Source organism: Apis florea, unplaced genomic scaffold (assembly GCF_048593485.1).
Source record: "Apis florea isolate Af1SG1 unplaced genomic scaffold, ASM4859348v1 contig_1789_pilon, whole genome shotgun sequence".
Lineage (NCBI taxonomy): Eukaryota > Metazoa > Arthropoda > Insecta > Hymenoptera > Apidae > Apis > Apis florea.
The window spans coordinates 3,334,689-3,359,036 of record NW_028256481.1 but is presented as its reverse complement, the minus strand read 5'-3'; the positions used below and the strand labels follow the sequence as shown (position 1 = coordinate 3,359,036).

Genomic DNA, 24,348 nt, shown 5'->3' with positions numbered 1-24,348 from the left:
AATATTAAAAATTCAGAATAAATATTTTCATTCGAGATTTTATTTTTTAATAAATTAGGTTAGATTTTTCAAATTTTACATATTAAATTGATTAATTTTTTAATAAATACGAATAAATTATCGATAAATGATTATTTTTTATATGAAAATTAGCAAAAAATTTTATCATTTTAATTAATTTTTGTTTTTGAAAAAATTAAAATTAAACATATACGATTAAGAAATCGTACAATCAACGTACAATCAATTTTCTAGAAAATTAATTTCTAAATGAAAAATATTTATTCCGAATTTTTGATTTATTTGTTCATGTTACTTCTCTCTGTATTTTCTTCATTAAGTCTTTTTTGACATATATTATATATGTGTATTAGCAATTAATGAAATTTAGTTATTAAATGCCATATTAAAAGATATGAAAAATATTGAGAATTGTGAGTTTTAATCTAATTTTTTGGATTGTAGAAGATAAAAAATTTAAAGATTAATTTTAAAAATTAAAAATTAAAATAATGAAATTGATATATGACGAAATAATGTTTGTTGAAATTTATTTCGAAGTTATAAATATATAATTCCAAGTTATAAATTATATAATTTAATCTTACACTTTAAATGATATGAAATGAAGATAAAGTGTGACGGATATAGAGCCATTTTATACTACTATTTCATTTTATTTTAATTAATGTAAAATTAAATTGCTTATAACTTGAAAAATCTGGTGAATTTTCTTGCATAACAACTTCTATGCTTGTTTCAATATCTAGAAAATTATATCTTCTACTTACTTCGTCCAAACATCCTGTATTACTTGGTAGATGTTATGAGATTGAACAAACTTGCAATTTATTTGTTTCTTTTATACTTACTTTTTTGTTAATATTAAAGAGAAAAGAAATATGAAATAGGACATCAAAATTTTGATATATATTAGTTATATATCATTAACAATGATTAAAATTTATTTAATTATATTATGATATACTTAATTATTAATAAAATTCAAAATTTTTTATAATTTTTCAAATATTAATAGATATTTGAAATATTATTATGTCTTTGATTGGGATACAACGATAAAAATTAAAATAGAACTATTAAAAATATGTTATTTTTTTTTATTATAATGAAGAAAAAAAATAAAAGCTTAAAAATTTGGAACTTGAAATGATATATTTAATACATATATTTATTAGAAGTATTGTGTATACAAAATAGAATTTACATATATTATTGTAAAATTGTAAAATGAAATAAATTATTTTATAAATGTCCATTTAATACATTTTAATACAATTTTAAAATTTTTTTAAACACAACTTACACAATTTCATTTTATATTTGGATTTCTACGTCTTCGATTTTATTTTAATTTAAACAAAAATAAAAGATTCACAAATTTCTTAAGATTTATGTTCTTAAGAATTACATATATGTAACATTTTCATATAAAAATTTTATTTTATAATTTCCCAAAATTATTCTTTATTTGAATTCTTTATTTATTACGAAATTTCTAAAAGATGATAATTTTCTAATATTTCTATCCTATTTTTCTTTTGGTGAAATTTCTTTGTATTTTTACTTGACAACATATAAATTAATGAAAAACGAATTTATTGTTTACACTTCTCCTAAATGGATGAAAAATATGATTGATAAACTTTATCGAGGCCCTGTCCATAATCAAACTTCATTCAACTCGAGTTACAACAAAAATTCAAACAAGACGAAACAAGCTGAACCTTCCAATCCAGACACCACTTTACACATCCTTTTCAGTTTCAACACGTTTCTCGTCCCTTTGATCCCCCCATCGCCTCTCTACATCCGCTTTTCGTAGCCGCTTTCAACATCTTTAACACCCCGAAATGCTCTCGGGCAAATACACAACGCGTCTTCAGCTCGTTGCAAAATCCAGCAAAAAAGTTAACTTCGCTGGAGGACAATTTGGTCCTTCAGCCACAACTGGATCCCTTTCAACCTGTTCTCCAAGCTTTTTATCAGCGAGTGCAATATGGTAGTTAGGATAATGGTAGTAAATTACTCCTACATTGTTTTTGCAAGCTGAATATAATCATCATTTCGCTTCATTTTGACTTTTTCTCGATAATGGTTACATACATTGTTATACAAGGTATTTTATTTTGTTTATTCCTGCATAAAATGTATTTCCGTGGCAAATTTTGTCAAAATTTTTACAGAAGAGTAAAAATAAGATCAATGCAATAAAAAGTACATAGATTAATTGATTCTTTGAAATATAAAATTTTAATGTAAAAATAAATTCAAATTACGTAAAAATAGAATTATTACTTGAACATGTAAAATAATATAAAATAATTAAAATATAAATTAATTATGAGGGATAATCATATAATTTTTGATTATATCAAAAAATATTGGATTAAAAAATGTTTCATTTAGATGTATAATATATAGAATATTACTATTATATTCATATTATGAAATACTTTTCTAGGGATCAAATAAAGCACAAAAATTGATAAAATTGATATAAAAATATTGGCTGAAATTTATTTATTAGGACATTAGCATTTAAGTTTTCATTAGATGAAGGAAGATAAAGTGACTGAGATAGAGACACTATTACATTTATGAGATTTAAAAAAAGGATTTCAATCAATAAAAATAATTTTTTCTATGTAAAAACAAAAATTAGACAAAACAAAATATATCTATGATTTAATTTATTCTATGCTAAATACAAGATTAGAATTAATACTTTTATTTCTGTATATAATGTATATTGTGTGCATATAATATTATATAATATATTTTGCAATTAAAGGAATAAAATAAAAACAATGAATTAATTCAATAGAAATCGAATATATGAATCAATATGTATAAAATTAATATAAAAAATAGTTGATATTTCTTTTTAAATAATCTGCACATTAACTATATTGTAAATAATAACTTATGTTAAAATAACAAATAATACGTAAATATGGTATGTAAGATTTAATTTCATACATTATTTAATTTGATTTAATTTCATACAGTATTTTAAATATAAAAGAAGAGTATAAAAAGAAAACTTTTTTTCTATACCTACGTGAATCAATTTGATTACTTCACGCAATATGGAACGTGTTTAACCGTATTGTTGAAACATGTGAAAAATGTGGGAAAATGTAAGAAAGCAAGGAGAAGATACTTGGCGAGGATATGACCCCCAGGGCTGCTTCATTTTATTCTCCCTGTCGGCTGCTTTTTAATTTCTCGCCGACCCTGGTGCACACGTGCACTCGCGTGGAATTTCAGACGCAGCCGGAACTTCTTCACGAATGAAAGAATCTTTAGACTTGTGTTTCTTTCTCATTTTTTTAGAATAAATGAAAAATGAATCTCGAGAAATTAAATAAAAATTTATAATTCCTTTTGTCTAGAGCGAAAAGGTTGGATCCTAACCTAACAAGCGACCTAACTTGATCGTTAGGATGTAATGTAATAACTTTTTCTGATCTTATTTTTTTTCTCATTTTTTTAGAATAAATGAAAAATGAATCTCGAGAAATTAAATAAAAATTTATAATTCCTTTTTAGTCTAGAATGAAAAGGTTAGATCCTAACCTAACAAGCGACCTAACTTGATCGTTAGGATGTAATGTAATAACTTTTTCTGATCTTATTTTTTTTCTCATTTTTTTAGAATAAATGAAAAATGAATCTCGAGAAATTAAATAAAAATTTATAATTCCTTTTGTCTAGAGCGAAAAGGTTGGATCCTAACCTAACAAGCGACCTAACTTGATCGTTGTGATTTTATTTTACACTTTCATAACAAAAATCAATTTCGAAATATTAAAACGATAAAAATATACAATTCCTTTTATTTGAAATGAAGAGAGACTTAGATTTTAACCTAATCTAATCATTAGAGTGTAAAGTGATTCTTTATGATCTTTTATTAAAATAAAATAATAATAATGTATTTTTTTTTTATAAATATTATCTGTTCTTAAACAAATTGAAATATTATGAAAAAGAGAAAATTATTTTGTTTGGGAGAAAAATATTATAATAGAAACTTGAATATTGTAATAAATGTTGTATTACATTTCATTCTTTTCATATTGCCTTTTTGAGAGTAAATGTAAATGAAATTTTCTTCATTTATGCACTTCGAAATTACAATTATACGTTTATTTGTTATTATCTAACGTATAAAATGTTTTTTACATTTAAATGAGAACAGAGTGTATATATATCAAGGGATTAAAGTTATAAAAATGTTTTTATAAAAGTCGTTTTGATATAAAAAGGTAGACATAATGATCAAATGAATATTACATACACTTAGATCTATACATTTTTTTAAATGAAATCGTATAATCTATTAATCAATGCATTATATGCATTTTTTATAAAAAAATTATTTATGTCGAAAAATCAATTTAAAAGATATTGTGTATTCTTCACTATGGAATTGTGCAAAACAATGTTTATCTCAGCTTTCTTTATCTTTACGTAAAATTTTACAAACTTCGATATTCGATTTTAAACTAATAATTTTTTATTAGCTTAATAACTTTTTTATAAGAAATAACGAGTTGCATTAAAAAAATATATAATCCCATTTAAAAAACAAAAGTTATCTTTATACGACGCGTCCATTTTCCAAAAGACTATTAATACACGTATTATATTTACACTAAACAATTTTTATAATATTAAAATATTTTTTTTAATCCTTTCTGAACATTATAATTACTAATTACAGAATTCAATTACGCTCTAATGTAATGATACAACTTCATTATGTAATGTAACATTAATAATTTAATACTCAAGAATCATACTGAATTCAGTTTCACTCAATATCAATCAATCTCTGAATCTACAAATTCTCTTTAATCACCTAATCTACGCATCCTTAATACGCTATCTACACGCCCTAACTCGAACTCCGAATATCCTTAGCAATCGATCGTTGCTCCCCACAACATAACAGATCCAGCAGTAGATAAGTCAGTCACTCGAACGAGGTCAGCGAATTCCATTAGTGACGGAAGCGTGTCGCTGACGAGAATGATCAATGTGATCATCCGGGTTGCCAGCTGACGTAATAATTTCTACCAACATAATCCATCCGGCAAATGTACTTACACATTGCGATTTCGTTCGCACCAATCTGTCATGATAATTATTTTTTCCTATTCATTTTCATTTTTTTATGAAAATATAACAAATAGGATATTTGTATTGATTATTATTATTCGACTGATTTCTGATTAGCTCAAGTCAAGATTAGATTTCTTTGATAAATTTTAACTACAAAATTGAAGATGATTATTTTTTTTAAAATAAATTTTAATCATTAATTTAATTATTACTATATTTAAAAGTTTAAAAAATTCATTTCTTTAATGTCGAAAACAATTGTCTAAATTTGTAATGTTCTTTATAAAAAATTTAAGAAATACACAATAAGTGGAGTAGTTTCAAAAAAAAACATTTTTCAAATTCCATATGAAAAATTATTATTTAAATTATTGGAAAATATTTAATTTTGAAATAATTTTAATATTTTCGTTTTTTTATTTTAAATAATTCAGTAGCTAATTGGATTTGATTCATTGTATCATATATAATAAAGGATCAAGTTTTTTTTGATGCAATTTGATGAAACCTTATTTTCTAATAAGCAAACAACGTAGTTCTGATCTAGGATATAATAATATTTGCTGAGAGAAAGTTTTTTTTCGCTTATATTAATTTTTCGCTTTATATAATATCATGATAAAACTCTAACAATAAATTCCAGCTTAATTTCAAAATTTCTTTTTCATTTTCATCGTCAATTTAGATTATTTTTTAAATATTTGAACACAATTTCCATTATTTAGGAAAAACATTAAAATTAAATTCGTATATATTAAAAATTAATAAAAATAGACGGAAGAAGATTTATTTTAAACTCGCATATATAACTGTGAAAGTGAATACGCATAGCAACAGGTACTCTGCAACACTTTGCCATGAAATATCGCAATTTTTTTTTTTTTTTTTTTTTTTACCATTCGTTAACGATCGACGATTGTAGGAAAAATTTTTCCCCGCAATTCTAGCAGGGAAAACTAGTTCTTTCGCATATCCGTAATCAGTCTTCCGCTGTTCTACACACCACCGGTACCGGTTCTCTAATTGGAAAACAAGGGAAGCGTGGTTTCTATCCGTGTTCAAGCACGGTCATCGCCTTTCTACGAGATATCTGTTTCTCCCTGGCTGCCACGAACAAAGGTGGGCGTTTCGCCTCCTGCTGCCTCTGCTCTGCTCCTCCCTACATTTGACGAACAACCCTAAATGCAATCCGCGATACAATGTAGACAATGGGAGGGATTAATTCATTAAAGGCGAAACTTTACGTTAAGATCAATGCTCCGTTTGCGATTATATGCGTTCATATGGATATTCGGTTCTCAACTATTTCGACGATAAACACAGATTTCGGAGATTTAAAATGATATATTCATAGGTTTGCTACCACTACGGAATAGATTTAACATCCAATATGTGTCTCGTGCCTCGGAGGGGCTCAAGAGACCCGTTACTATTTTAGTATTATGTTCTCTAGGCTATCGTGATTCAACATAGGATATATAAAATTAAATATTAAATATAATGGTAAGTTTTGATTGAAATTTTCGTTATTATTATCGTTATTATTCATTTCGATCAATTTAAATTATAAGCCCTTGTGAATTCATTATATAATTATTCGCATAAAGGATATTTCATTGTATATCGGTGTATCTTTTTGATCTTTGATAAGTGAAATATTTATGAAATGTTGGAAATGTTTGTTCACAGCTTACTTTTAAATGCAATAGTAACTTTATGATGTTGTGAAAGTTTCAAATTTTTAATTAAAAGTTTTAATTTGTAAAAATATATCAGTTATTTGGTAACAACATTACATGTATGTATGCGACAACTGAAAAGTAATTACATATAATTCTGAAATGGAAAAAAAAAAACGTAGAGAATTTTGTATCAAAATGAACATTCTTCCTTTATAAATGTGCAAAACATCTTTTTATTTACTTTAATCAGTTAATAATATAATAATAATTTTATCAGTTCTTTTAATAATAGAGACTGATAAATGTGTCATTGAAGAAATTCAAGAAATTAAATCAATTCGTACATTTTATGCTTTCAAATTTTTTTTATATATTTTAGAAAGGATTTTAAGGATCTTCATTTCGCTGTGAACAATGAAATGATGAAATTTGAATTCAGAATCGAGAAATGGGAACACTTCAGTGATGGAATGAAAAAAACCTGTGATTTATAAATGTGATATGAATTATGTTAAAAAATAAGCATAATAATTCTGAGATTAATAAATTATATTTTTGATTTTATTCAATAACTCTTTTCAAGATATAAACGAATACTTTTCAATCGATCCTCATAGAAAACTATAGAATGATGATTAATATGAAATAATTCTTCCAAATCTTGGAAGCCAAAAATAAAACAAAATTGAATCCTTTTAAATAATTTTTCTTTCGTTATATTATTATTATTTTTAAAAATGAAGCTTAATTAATAAAATAATAATAATTAATGAAACTTCTGTTATCTGAATAAAATCAATAACATGTCAAATACTTATAATGCAAAGAAAATGCAGTGAATAAAAGTTGAGAAAAATGATGAGATTTCTTACTACGTAATCAATATAAATTTTTTTATAACAGATTTTTAATTCACCAACATTTTTCCTCAATCATCTTCCGTGTTAAACACGGAATATTCTAATTTTAATTCAATTTAATTATCCACTCCATCGATTTCATTTAATTTACTCTCTTCGAAACGGAAGATTGTATTTATTTACCATTAAAATCAATGAATTTCGAACGATGAACGAGTCAAGCGACGAATTTATCCGCGAGAAAACGCGTTTTCACCGATGCTAATAAATCTTCCGCCACGATGCGGCGCAGAGAGGCGTACAATCGCGAGAACTCACGGCTCGCGACACAACCATCCACTGTGTGTCGTTCACGTGGGCCCGCCAGACGATGGATACCCGTTGTCGCGCACCATGTTGTCGATACGTGTTTCTACAAAGGCAACTTCATCACATCGTAACTGCACTCCCCGCTCAAAGAGATTTGTTCGATGGTAAACGAGTTAAATCATCTGAAATGTCGATCGAAATTTTTGCTCGTCTTTTTGGAGATTTTTTGGTATGTTTTTATCATGTTACAATGTTTGAGTTATATATATATATATATTGGATTTTTAAATTTAATTTCTTTTTTTTTAAAAAACTCGATATTATTATGTTGAGAGAATATTATATACAAGGAATGGAAGGAAATATGGACGAATCAAAATCTAGAAAATTTCACGATATGATCACAAATATTGTAATTGATGGTACTTTTACAAATCTTAACGATAATTTGTAGAATTATTCCATAGATTTTATAAGTAATCATTTATTTTTATTATATAACAACAGAACTTTCTTACTACTTAATTATTTTTCCTTTAATTTGATTAATTTTTTTAAGCATCTAATAATAAATGGATAACGCCTATGATAAATTTGAAAGATTTCTTCATACGTTCAATTCGTGTTTCATATAATTCGATCAAGTTTGTAGCCATTAAATAAAATTTCATAGGATAAAATTAAATGATATTGAATGGAATTCGTGCATCAGGATGATTATGTATGGCAATGTTTTAAGATTTCAAATTATCTTTTTTTTTTTTCTTTTTGTTAAAATAAGACTATAGAATTTTTTTATGTGTCATTCAAAATTTTATTATATATTATACTCTATAAAAGAGTATCAAGATACTTGTTGATAATATTAATTAGTTTAAAAGATATTTTAGATTTAATTATGTAATATCTATCGTATAAAAGACGAAAGATATTATTTTGTCATTTTTTTCATTGATGAATTTTCAATATAAATACAAATTAATATATTTTTATAAAAAAAGTAAAAATCATCGGTTGACGTATAAAAAATTTAAAATTTCGTTCAAAAAAATAGAGACGAGTTTCTTCGGAATCTGATTCCAGAATTCTGTTTTCCATTACTTAAAGCCTGTTATATGAAACATTCTATATGATATTAATATATTTATTGTTTAATAATTGTCGAAATTAATTTATTACAAATAATTTAAATTTGCATTCTCAATGAATAATATAACGTAAGTCTCAACCAAAATTTTTATATTTCTTTATAATTTGATAAAAATCGATTTTCCAAAAGTATTGATACCCTTGATAAACAATATTGCAACAGACTGTGCATACCGCGCATTAAAATTTAAAATTTATCGTGCAAGAATTAAATATTAATAAATATCCTACATGCAGAAATATTCGTGTTTATTTTTACCACTATATATTATCATAAAAGTTTAAAATTCGATGAAAATTATCTTCGATCAATCGTTAAATCGAAGAATGAGATTGCTCTTCCTAAAAAAAAGAAAACAACAATATTGAAAATTATCCAACAATCAAGATCTTATCATCCGAGACAAGATCAGCAGAAATCGAAAGGGAGAGGTGAAACGCGAGTCCTCCGGGTAATTATATTCCCGTCGCTTTCCCGTTTCGTTCTTCCCGCAACGTTTCAACGAAATTGTAACGTGATCCTCCCCTCCTGCATCCGATTTTAAATCAATTTCGCCACGTAATTGCACAGAAGCCGCGGATGGTTTGATTACGGAAGGAAAAGGCGAGTGGAAATTATCTCGGCGAGTGTTCGGCTTTGAACGCGTGCACACGTTCGCACACGCGTGTGTGCACGCGTCGATACACAATTTCAATTTCAACCCCCTTCGTCGTGCATTCTACTTGCTTGCCAGCTTCGTTTGCGTTATACTCGCAATTCCTATACCCGAAAGGAACGGTAACCAATCGCTGCTTATCTTATCCTTTCATTAAATTGGAAAGACTGTAGACTTTTCAATTTGGAAGAAATGTATTTTTGTGTATCATAGCTCGATCGATTTTGGGAATACGATTTGATTACTCGGGTTTCGTTCAGCTTCTACAGAGAGGTGAAAGTTGTCAAAGGTTCAAGAATTTTGAGTTTAAATAAGAAAATAATATTTCAATTCAATATTTAATTTTAAATATTGTAGACTTTTCAATGTGGTAGAAATGTATTTTTGTGTATCATAGTTCGATTGATTTTGGGAACGAACAATACGATTTGATTACTCGGGTTTCGTTCAGCTTCAGAAAAGTGAAAGTTGTCAAAAGTTCAAGAATTTTGATTTTAAATAAGAAAATAAAATTTCAATATTTAATTTTTAAAGTTTATGTATGCAATACATAGATTCTTAATAATTTTCTTCTCCTCTTGAAGAAGAGAGATTAATCTCTAGAGTTTACAACATCTCTTCGTGTTTTGAATACAATTTTTTTTCTATGATTGTTTTGTTTTATGAAAAAGTGAAAAAAATATTAAATTCGAAACATTTTATGAATTAAATTTCTGTACTTCGTTACAGAATTAGATTATTCATATTTTATATTTAAAAGAAATAAAAAAAAAAAAAAACGTAACATCGAAATTTTATGCATTGATTTAATTTCGAAAATTTTTTACATTATTCGACATTTAATTTTCATCCTACTTTTTTTTTTTTATAAATTTGTAATAGTATTAGTTGTCTAGTAATAGAACCTTAGAATAGAACCTTGTAAATATCAGAGAATGTAAATTAACGGTGATCTAGTTTTCTAATAATAAAATTGTAACCTCGGAGCGTAAATCAATAACAAATAATGTCAAATAACGGTAAAGCAATGGAATTGAAATTCTCTAGAAAAATAGAAGATAATAGTTTTTAAGTGAAAAGATATAAAGGTTATAGGAGATGTGTTTTCTTTTTGTTATTAATAAACAGGAATTCATGAGAATTTTCAATTAGGAATTTTCATTCTCAAATGAACTTAATTGTGGATATATTATTTAGTTTCGAAAATGTTTGTAATTAATATTTTAATAGAATTATCCAATTTCATTGATTTTACAATTGAAAAGAAAATTTTAAAAAGTATCATTATTTTTTTAGAAATTGAATTATGTATATAATCATTGAAAAGTTAAAAGATTTTTTTTTATAATACAATATATTGAATGAACTTATATTAATAGAATATTTATGATGTGAAGTACAAACTATAATATTTTTCTTAAAAATATTTTCTAAAAAATTGTGATAATAATGATCAAACACTTACACATTTTATATATAGAATAGATTAATTCATACATATAAAAATTGTGTATCATGTGTGTTACTTAATAATTTGTAAAATGATTGTTTATTTATGTTATATATATTATTCTTATATATAAAAATTTCTTTAACTATATTTTATTTTAAAAAGAAATCGTACAAAAATGTAATTCCATATTTATAATATTTAATATTTTAACTGTTTACCTTAATTATTTTAATGATTTTCATTGTTGAAATTTGAATTTCTACTTTAAACTTTTCACTTCGTTATAGATCGATTCTTTGCATGTTTTCGATTAAGAAATTGCATAAGACAAGTTGTTTTCATTTAATTTATTATTATTTTTAAAGATCAGACAGGTGAATTTTGTTACAGAATCAAATTATCCAATAAAATAAATTTTGTGTTAAGAATTATTATAAATATTTCAAATTGATATATTCTATATAAAAATTGACAATTTTTAAATTTAAGATGAAATTATAAAAAATTCTTACATCTAACTTATATTGAAAAAATGAAAATACTTACATAAATGTTACATATTAATTTCTATTTATGAGTATAAAATTTAAATAAACTAATAATTGTAAAAAAAATATTTTTCCCATATTCACCACTTTGGAAATTAAAATTAACTTTTATAAAAATAAAAACATGTACATATGTACCATCTACGTACGATTGAGCAGAAAGGATCAAAGTGCATGAAAGAACAAAAAAGAAAAGGAAAAGAAAAACGAGAAGAGATGCCAGACTTGGATTTCGATGAAATTTGATTCGATGCAATAAATTAAATTCGATACACCCTTCTTCATCGTTTTCTTCTTTTCCATGTGGTAAAAATATGCTAATAGAATCGAAATTGCGGTCACATCTTGGATTCCTTCACCTCGTAACACGATCTCTGATGCGCTCTCATGTTTTGCGTGCATCTATGCATGCTGGATGCATCTCTGCCAAAGAAGGCGTGAAAGTGACACCTGCGCGCGTCCATTTTGCACCGGTATGCGTTTCATACTGCCCACGTGAATGTCAGTGAACACAGATAGAACAAGAATCGATAATAAATTAGCACTATCGATAAAGGTCGTGTAATACTCGCAACGTATCCTGAACGAAAAACCAATCGAATCTTGCTACATTTAGACGTGGACACGAAATTATGAGTTTTTGGTTGACTGGCAAAGAAAAAATTCGCCATTTCTTTTTTTTTTTTAATTGGACAACTTATTTTACGATCGTTGCATAATTTTGTTATCCTAATAAGAATGAATTAACAGTATTGATATAGTCTGTTTGTATAACGATCAATGTATTAATTTTTCCTGTTCTCAATGAACTTGTTTTAATTGGATTCTCAGAATATTATTTTGAGTAATTTCTTTCTTACAATAAAACTTTTTTTTACCAGTTCTTGAGATATAGCATACAAATCGATTTCGATTCTATTCCATTAAATTCTGTCTATACATGTATATATATATTATATATAAGATAATTTCTCATTATATTGTTTATATACACTATAAATTTATATATCATTACTTATATAAGATGTTTTATTATTCGGGTAGGAAATGATTTTTTATAAAAAGAATAAATCGAATAAAAAAGAATTTTTTCATATGTTCATTATATATATAGAAAATTTAAAAAACCAATCATTGTTACGTTTTCTGGAAATGATTTATCTAGTTTAAAAATCTTTTTATTATTTAAATTTTCGATTAACAGTTAAATCAATATTAATATTATTGAAATAATTACTTAATTTATTGAAAATTTGAATAATAAAGAAATATTTGGTCTAAATCATTTTTAAAGAATGAAATACTAACATATTACGCTAATTGGCTTCAAGGAGCAAAATTTAATAGTTACGAATAAAATTATTTCGATAAGTTACTTTAATAATTTATTGTTCAAAACATAATAATAATCGCAAATAATTCTAATGCCAAAGGTTATATGAAAAACGGATCAACTATAATAGTTACGAATAAATATTTTTCAAGTGTTTTAATAAATAATTACTTAACTTTATTTCGAAATTCTTAACTAATTACTCTTTCAACGAATTAATGTCCAACTCTGTTTATATATACAAACTATAAGATATAGAATTTCTATTTTTATCTTATGAAACATAAATCTATTTCTTGTTTAATACTATTATTATTGTTATTTTTATACTATAATGTTATGGAATGATTTCATAAATAAGAAAAGTATATTGTTTTATACAAATGTATTCGTCAATATAGAAACTGTTTAAAATTTCCAAAAATCGAATCATGATACTGCATATATAATTGTAAATGCAATGTATCATACATGCATTTATAATTTTCAATTCTTGAACTGCTATTGTCTTTAGAATAGTAAAATTCGACAACTCGAAACTTACGATTGATAGGCAATAAATTTTCAAAATCGATTTTCATGAAAACGAAACTTCATATAAAAGAATTTTGTGCTTCGATTCATTTTTTCACAAGAAATAAATCACTATCCAAATATGTATCACGAGTAGTAAAACATGTATTGCAGTACAACAAAAGATATTCACGTATTAAATATAATTGTGACTATATCTTCGTTACATATATACTGTCATACGTATATTACGCGTATAAACGGAATTTAATTAAATAATAAATCATACATTTTTTATGAATATCTCGGAAACGAAGATCAACTGTCATTACATTTACAAAGAAAAAAAAAATTTTTTCAAAATGACGATTCTCAAAAAATATATTTAAAAATCTGTAAAGACCTATTTACCGACAAATTGCCCCATTTCCTAACCGTTGAACAATCGCGTGTCTTCGCACGTGACGTCTTCTTCCACATTATCGATCGAATTTTGTTCATTCGCGACAGGGAACAGACGTACCGCATCGGGTAAACGGTTTCCTTAATTAGTCCCGGCACGGTCAGGTGCAAACCAGGAAGTCGTGGACGTATACACAAGTTTGTGCGATCGTCGAGGGAGATTCATAGTTGCGAATACACGCGTGCACGAAGTCACGTAAAACAGACGTGGGACGCAGGAGGAAGAGATCGAGTTGGCAGATATACGGCGTGTCCCTCGTGGATTCCTCGATGCACATGGGACATCGTTCCGCGCATGCGCGTGCGCACGCGGTCTCGCGTCGTATTCGCGCGTATTTACGAATGCAATAGGGAGGCGAAGGAATCGTATCCCTCGCGGCGGAAACATGATTCGTTTCTCCGCCAAGCTCGACCGTTATTTCGACTTTCAATTTGCGTTTACGTAAGGATGGAAGAGAATTAATCGTTGAAATCGTTATGCGGCTTGGACGATAATTTAATTTGTTACGGGACTTGAATGAGTTGGGATGTTTCGAAACCGATGCAATCGGAAGATAAAAAAATCGTGTTTTTAATTAGTGCTGTTACATTTATACAGAGGAAGGAATATTTATTATTTCACGATTAAATAAAGAAATTCAGTAGAAGTATTTCGTATTTTTCTGCATATTTTATGTCTTTTATATCTATTTACTTTTTTTGTATATACATATTATATTTATTAAATTTATAGTTATAGAAAATTATCTAAATTAATTAAGAGAGACAAATCTATTTGAATAAACAAGTTTTGGACTAATTGATTAAGAAAAATGAAATTTTTCAGTACATCATAAAATAATTAGAATTAAACAATTTTCAAATATGAATGTTTATTACGTAATATATAATAATATATTACAAAAATTAATTAATTATTTTTAGATACTATCCCAAGATATTTATTTCATGACATAAACATTGAGATTTAAATTTTAGTATTTTAAATTTAGTTTAAATATGTAAATGCATATATATGTGACTCAATTTATGCTTGAATAATCGATCATTTTGATTATCGGAATTCGAATATTCGATATTCGATATTTTGCTGTATTTAAATAAGAGGTACTTTGCTATCTATATTATTATCATTTTTATTTATTTTTATAATTAAATGAAACATAATATTTAATTTTTCCCTAAAGATTAAGAAACTAAATTTAAAATATAAAAAAAATAAATTAAATAAAATTAATTAAATAAATAAAAACTTATTAATTATGTAAAGAAATTAAATTAATTTTAATTACATAGATTTTTGGGTCTGGTAAATATATATTATACATTATCTATTGATATTATCTTATATATTGATTCTTCCCATAAATTCAATTATATTGCTATAAATAAACTTAACCTAAATAGTAATGTTAGTTACAATATATATATATCGCGTGTCAAATTAAATTGAATTTTCCTAAAAAGTTTCGGTGCATAATTAGTTACTTTATGGTAATAACTTAACCTGAATAGATAATATTGGTTACAACGTATTCGCATAACAAATTGATCTTTCTGAAAAATCATGCATTACAATAAACTAATCTAACCTAAATGTATCAATTACAGTGTAACGCATAACGAACATTTCAATCTTTGATATATCTCACTATTAAATTTCGATATATCTCGAATCTAATCCATATCGCGTGTCAAAGTGAATTGAATTTTCCAAAATCTAAATACGTTATCACAAACTAACCGTACCTAAATACATAATATCAATTACAGCCTATATAATAATCTTTGATGTATCTCGATATCAAATCTAATATATATCGGGTGTCAAAGCAAATTGAGTTTTCGCAAAAATCTAACTGCATTACCATAAACTAAATTTAACCTAAATACATAATACCAATTACAGCCTAATATATACTAATCCAATGTTTGATATATCTTACTAAACAAACATCAATATCAAACCTAATCCATATCGCGTGTCAGAGAAAATCAGAGTTCTCAAAAATCTAAGTTACATTTGCATGAACTAACCTAACCTAAATACATAATGCCAATTGCGGCTTAATACATAATGGATATTCGAATCTTATATCTCAATATTTTTTCCCGAAAGGCTGCTGCTCTATCGATCGAGCAATCGAAGAAAGACTAACGCAATTAACGCGAGTCGCTTTTGTAGCGGAACGTGTCGACAGTGGAACGTACATAAATTTAACAACAGTAAGGCGTGCGCCCTAAGTCGTGCACACACGGTTGAGAACCGGTTCTCGGTGGCATTTAGTGCCCACGTCGAGTTTGTGGTTGCATACGATCGCGGAATCGACTAAGTTACAACAAATTAACAGGTCGTTTATCGACTTCTTTCCCCTTGGCACGGCCTATGCGCCGTGCACCATAGAAATAATCGAACTAAAAGCCGCAATTAATGGCCTGCTACCCTTGTAGACAATAAACTTGCCGATCGTAAATAAATTTGCTCGCGCGAGTTATTCAAACATTTTTCTTTGTTCGTTCGTGTGCATGTTAAAGTTAGGAGAGTAAACTTAATATTAAACACTCGAGTAAACATATGATAAACATACATATGAAATAAAAAATTTAATATTTATTTTATATATTTAAGAAAAAAGTATATTTTTATATTTATTACGTTAAATTTAATTTTTTTTTTTTCATTTTTTTATTTTTTAGTCCACGCGTAATCTTATTTATTATTATGTTTTTTATTATGTCACTTTATCATGCATTTTGAGCAAAAATTTTTAAGCAGAAATTTAGAATAATAATTTTTGTTACAATTTAGATTTTAAGAAGAAATATAGAATTGAAAAGTTATATTATCTTTCAATATCTATTTCGATTTAATGTATACATATTATGACTATAGATATATATTCTTCATAAATCACAGGATACATGTTAACATGAAAACGGTTAATTTTGTTCATAATCGTGAAAGAAATACTTGAGATAATAAATATTACTGTGAATAATAAATGTTGCTGAATTTAAGATCCTTTCACAAATCATTGAGTTAATTATGATGTTAAATGATCAATAATGAGAAATGAATGAAAAAAACCTTAAAATATTCTAAATTTTACGATATTAAATTAAAATGTTGAAATATAAGATTATTAATATTAGATTTTAATAAATTATAAATGATATTTTGTCAAGTATATACACATTTAGTTTTTATAAATTATTAAAAATAATAAATATATCGTTAAAACAATTGTAAACATTTATTAACATTAATTTAAATAAAAATTTATAAAAAATTTGATTAATATACATTTAAATTTAATATGTATATAGAAATAATACTATAAAATCTATTCTTTTTTTTATATAAATGCAATTATCTCGTACATTCGTTGCTAAAAAAATATTTCAAATAAAATTTATTTTGTTTTGAAAAGAAAATAATTTATCTTAAAAAAATTTCTAATTTTCATTCTAATCCAAAAATATTGATTTAAATAAAAATTGTATATGTAAAGTACAATGTGTTACATATGCAGCAATTTTTTCTTAGAAATATATTTTTGAATATGTGAAATACTTTTTTTAAATTCAATTTTTCTTCTTATCTTTCAAATAAAATTTTGAAAACATTTAGAAAAACTATTATACAAAACAAAAGAATAATAAATTATTAAAACTTCAATATTTTACAATTTTATTTTATTTCATATCATTAAGATGTTATATTTAATATAATATTATTAATAATTATTTCATATATATATATATATCAACATTACATATTCATAATAATTTTAATGATTTTGACTTGAATTGAATTTACATAAGATGATTATGAAAATTTTATAATTGATTATAATTAATTTTTTTGGAGATAGATTTATAAAATAACAAAATAATATTTTTTTCAACAAAATCATATATTTTTAAACGTATTAATAGAATTAATCATTTCTTGTAAAAAATTATTAGATCATATATGTATACATAATATAGCAGAAAAATATAGTTTTACATCTTCTTTGTTTTTTAAATTTGCAAATTTTTCTATGTCCTTTAAGAATCATATATTTCACTTCATTCTTTTCATTTCTGAAGAAATTAATTACATTAAATTATTTCTCTCTTGAAACAGAATAAATTCCATTTGAAACATTTCTTATATAAAACATTATTGATATTAACGAATAACTCTTGTATATTTTGTACAAAAAAATATGAAATAATGATAAAAGCATCTTTTATCATCAATATCTCAAGTGAAAGAAGTTAATTGATTATTTCTCAATTAATAAATTTGGATTCGCAATGTTAATGAATAATTAAATAATAAATTTATCTTTAAAGATGACTAATTCCTTTTTTCTATATGATAAAATAATACTAATAATAATAATGTTAAAAATGATAAAATAATTGAATATAAAATGACAAAATATACAAGGAATTATTACAGAACGTGTAGAAACTGAGAACAAAAGGATAAAGTTACGTAGAAGGATCTAATCCGAAACTAACCGAAACCTAACCCAAACCCAGATTGCAGACGGTCCTGCTCTAAATCCGTTACATTACTCAAGCCTTTCTCGCGAATAAAATAGGATTTCTCCATGCGATACCTTTCAGATTTTAAGGCCTACACAGAAAAACAAGGAATTCATATGAGATTTGTTTGTTCATTTTTTTTAAATTTCTTTTTTTCCCTTATTATGGTAACATATGAGATTCCATTTCTAGATTATACCTACGCATTAGAAAGTGAGTGAAATAGACACAGTAGACAGGTGCATTAGAAAAATGTTCCGAGTATATTTGAATAATTTTCGTGCATATTTGCATATTTTGCAAATATAAATGTTACGTATACGTGATACAGTATATGCAATAATGTTATTATAAGATTGCAGATTTTTATATAGCTAAAACAAGTTCAGTTCAATTCATATTAAACTAATATGTAAAAATTATGTCGTGTTATTCGAAATATATGTTAAATATATGTAATATTCGTTAAATGTAAATAATTTTATTTTATGTAAATTTAGCTATGTAAAATTATAACATTATATAAAATTTTTCTTACAATTTTTTGATCTAAGTTCTATATTTCTTATTTATCTAAAAAAATTGAGTTGAAAAAAAATCTTCTACAACTTATCATATAATATATTTCCATTCAGAATTTTCGAATAATTTATGTAATTTAATGTATACTAATGTATTAATGTATACTAATTTATTGTAGTTATCGCATCCTATTGTATTTTAATTTATATTGTAACCAGAAATTTTATTTAGAATGAAAATATCATACAAATGAAATTAATATCAGAAAAAATATATATATATTATTTATGTTGTTTATAGAAAATGTACAAAAATGAATGAATGCGATATGTTCTGTAAATCACCAAGGGGAATCAATGAAGAATATCTTGATTCTGTCGGCCGTTTTCTGGTAGAGATTTTGATTTCTATCGATTTCCTTTTCGATTTTTGACCGAGACTTTTTTTTTGAATTGATGAATCAACAATGCGATATCGAAGTGAGATGATCGAATAATGTGTATTTATATTTATAGTGTTATATTTATATAAGTTGCAAAAGTATGTCATACGTTATAAAAAAATTTACATATTTTGAAAAATTTAATTAAAAAAAAAAATTTGAATTAGAAATATTTTTTATAACAGAACAACATAACAAATCATTAAAATTTAAATATTTTATAATTTAAGTTATAAAATAACTTATACTATAGAAGATAAGATTAAAAAGAAAATAATATTAATATCTCATTCTTTGGAATAATATTTACTATAAAAGATAATCAAAAATAATCATATAATCCATTATATTCACATTGTATTTCACATAAAACAAAGTTTTTTCTTTCAAAGAAAAGCATTGCTTGAAATTTTCTCAATTTTTTATATTTTTCTCTTCTTCTCTTCTTATACTTCTTTGTACATTCACGATGCATAATCAGTCCCTAATCTAATCCTAATTATAAAAAGATATCGTACAACAAACGCTGAGTGAGAAACACTGACATATACCACATCTCATGTTGGTGTTCACATCTGAGTGTCATCTCATCATCTTCGTTGCTTAAACATCCAATAAATTATGAACGGGAGTATACCCAGCGATGTTCACCCCGACGATAACGTAATCCTTGGTCGACGAGACACACTCGTCGTCAGTTTCATTTTTAGTTGTATCGACACGTGTGCGGGGAAATATCGCTGGCAGCGGGGCTCGTTAACGCGGCCTGAAAGCGCTCGCACGATGGTTATTTTCAACGTTATTCAACATCTTTTTCATGCGCCCGTGTTCCTGAAAGGGATATTAAGAGAAACGTCGAGGCCTCACCGGTTGAAAAGGATGTAACCTGCGCGAAACTTGGAACGTCACTTCTCAAAGAATTTTAATTCACTGGGTTTGTATGAAAAAGAAGAAGAAGAAGAAGAAGAAAAAAAAGAAAAAAGAACATACGGGTGGAATATAATACCGGCGGGTGGTAAATGTCACTTTCTCTTCCAAGTACCACCGTTAACGAGAGGTAAACGACGATCTTAGGACGGTTTCAGGCGATCACGTAAAGGTACGTGATGAGCTAATGAGCATCTCGTGGGTATAAGTGATACGTTCGTTTTGTAATTCGCTTGGCAAATGCATACGATGGTTATCGAGACGATACGCTGATTTTTGGCGTCACGTAGCGGCTACGTGACGAATTAATGTCATTCGGTGGAAAGTATATATCTTTTTCGTTTATTTTGGATATGAAGGATACGACGATTTTTGTTATTTGGAGTTTACAGAAAAAAATATAAGTGAACTTGTTGGACCATAAATTCACTTGATAAAAAATTGTATTTTAAATTGTTAAGAGAAGAAAGGTACGAATATGAGATATATGAGAAGAGTAATAAATAGAAAAATGAAATTAAAAAATTTCATATGAAATATGTTATATATATAAATATTATAGATTTTATAGAACTTTTATTCGGATAACAATATAAGATGTGTCTTATTATTAAAAAAAATAAATTATGAAATTATATTAAAGTATTAATAGTAAGATTTTATTAATGTATAAGCATAATGAATAATATGAAATGTAATAAAAAAATTACAATTAATAATTTATCTTGTTCTGCAATAATCATATATGTAAATTATGCTTTCTAGATTCAAATCATGATAAGCGTATAATTAACATAATAAATAAATTATATATAATTAACATAATAAATATTATATTTATAATATTGTTTTTAAATTCTTCGGAAAATTTTAATTATATTATTATCTTATATTTCTACGAATTTGTCATTTCACTTTCTTTTATTACATTATAATTAAAAACACGAGGATTTCAAATCTCTATTAACATACTAAAATTGTGATTATTATACAATAAACATAATAAAGTAAATTTCATTTTAATATGCATGTATACAAACTTTTTATTACAACTAGAATGTATGTATACATGCATGTTTGTAATATAAACATGGAATGTTTAAAATCTATTAAACGAAACAAAAATATAATTATTATGGTAGAGTGGTTTAATAATATTTGAAACATAATTATTAATACCGAAATTATTAATACTGCATATAAGTCAAAAATTTGTTATCTTGTGTTTCTATCCTATCTTATATTTATATCTTTTTTTCTATAATTTTATTTAAGAAAAAAATTGTACAACAATCAATTGGAACTCATTCTAAAATCTGAAATTTTTTATATTTAATTTATTTTTTTTTCTTTTTAATATTTTTATATTATGGAGCAAATATAAAAGTAAAGGTAAAAGTAATATAATTTTATTATTAACATCCTAATTTTTTCATTAGTATAACGTTTTCCATCTTGGAGAATATCATATATTAAAAAATATCTTTTTCTATTTTTTCAATTTACACACATTTACAGAACATGATTTTTCACATGAATGCTTCGTTGCACTTTTATATCACATCACAGAATTTGTAATCTTTTTTTCTTTTTAAATTTTTTTAATACTTTTTTAATATTTTTTCATTTTTAGAGAAGAAACTTTTTGTTGAAAAATGATTGTGATATTCATATTTTTTAAATGAAAATAAATAAAATTTAAAATTATTATAAAAATTTAAATATACTTCAATTTAAAATTTCTTTTGAAAGATTATAAAAAATTTTTTTTTTAAAATATTAATTATATAAAAAAATATTAAGTTTAATTTAATTTCGAATATATAATTATCGATATATAATATTATATTTTAACATCGATTTGCACAACATTATTTTAAAATGAATATTTATATGATATATAAATATTAGTTTGTAATGAATAAAATAAGAAAATAATAATATATATCAATATAATAATATATAATATAAATCAATCTATTTTAAAAAATAAGAAATGAAAAATAAAATATTATGTTGTATTAAACGAAAAATAAATATTTGTATATTAAAAAATATTAATATTAACATTTGTAATAATACTTCTAATCTGATTGTAAATGATAAATAGTATTTGCTTAAAGCGAGAAATGATTCGTTTTTCCAATTGATTGGATTTCCGTTTGATTGGATTTTAAATTTTCTTCATATTTCTTCAAAACACAAGTCATTCCCATAAATCACACTCCAAAATATCTATCAATTTTCAAACAATGTATAACCAGGATAAATAATTATAATAAAAACATTCATTTCTGGAATCATGATAATTATAACTCAGAAACATTTTACTATCGATTATTGCAAATAATTTGATATCTATAAATATAATCTATAAGATCTTTTATCTATCTATCTAGAGGTCAAATTTATAAATAAAAGAAATTGGAAAAGATCGTGTAAACGAAATTAAATAATATTTTAATATTATAATCTTTTTCTATATAGATTTAGATTCGAAATTACATTTTTAAAAGAAAAATAAAGTTAAATTTTTTTAAACTCATACAAATATAAATATATTAAAAACATGTTATAAAATGTATAAAATATCTCCCTATTCCTGGAAGCATTCATACATGGTAGTGGAAGGCATAAAAAATAAAAAATAAAAAGTTTATTTTATATTTTAAATTTTCCTCTTTTCTTATAATTAATTTTTTCCATTAGATTTTTCTCCGTCGATTTTTCAAAATAATAATTATATAACCTCCATGACGTTTATTTTAGCAACACGTTTTTCCTATCACATTTTCTTAAACGAAAAAATTAAAGATACGTATATATATATATATATAAATACGCTTGAAACTTGAATTTTTTGTAAAAATATAAAACCATATAAACTTCGCTCTCGAGTTACCATTACCAATTTAATTAATCCGAAGCGAAGTTACCGTTAAAAACATCCTCTGAACCGCATCCTTTGATCTACATCCTCTGTACATACATACATGTGTAACCTAGAATTCGATTTAACATTTCCAAACGTAGACGCGAATCCCTTTCGCGTAATTCGTAATTTTCAAAAGCGGCTGAAAGGGAAGGCTGATCAGGTAGTTAGGCGGGCGTTGCACTCGTTTATCCAAAATGTTGCGATTCCCAAGGCTGAAAGGTTTCAACGCGTTGGAAATAAGAGGATTGAAATGGACGCGGTTATGAACGCGCGTCATTTTGTGTACACGTGTAACCCATCTATGGACGCCCTCTATGGGATTTCCTCGTCGACGTATCCGCCACGTTTTCGCCAAGATCGCATAACGCGAATGTAATTCCTCGCCTTCTTTCCTCCACCTCTTGCAGAATATTTGAGAAACGGAGGAAATTGAAATTTCGCTTGGAAGGGAAATTTCTATTTAAAGGTTTGATCGGAAGGAAATGCAAATATCACGATTTCTTCCGATCGTTTCGACTTTTTTTTAAATAACTTTCAAATTTTTGTTAATTGTTGTTGCAGAATAATTTTGTTAAGTTTTGGATTAAGTTAACAACAAGTTATTTGTAAATTGGATTCAAATAAAATACAAAAGATTGATTTCGAGCGAGGATCGAATTTTAACAATCAATCGAAAATCTTAATAGGATTGTAATTTTGTTTATTCTTTTTCTGTGAATCGAAACGCATTAATTTTTTTATAAGTCGAATTATTATTGTCGAATATAAATTTATTATATTAATATATTTTTCTAGGAAAATATCAAAATTTATTTATTAAGCCACAAACAATTTCAGTTTGCGTTAGATAAAGAGAGAGAA

General features: G+C 25.3%; 1 protein-coding gene across 5 annotated transcripts in view; it reads right to left on the bottom strand.

Moving 5' to 3' along the window:
- The window catches only part of LOC100869566 (uncharacterized), a 304,803-nt gene that overhangs the window by 109,699 nt on the left and 170,756 nt on the right, over positions 1-24,348 (bottom strand). The window lies entirely within an intron of this gene.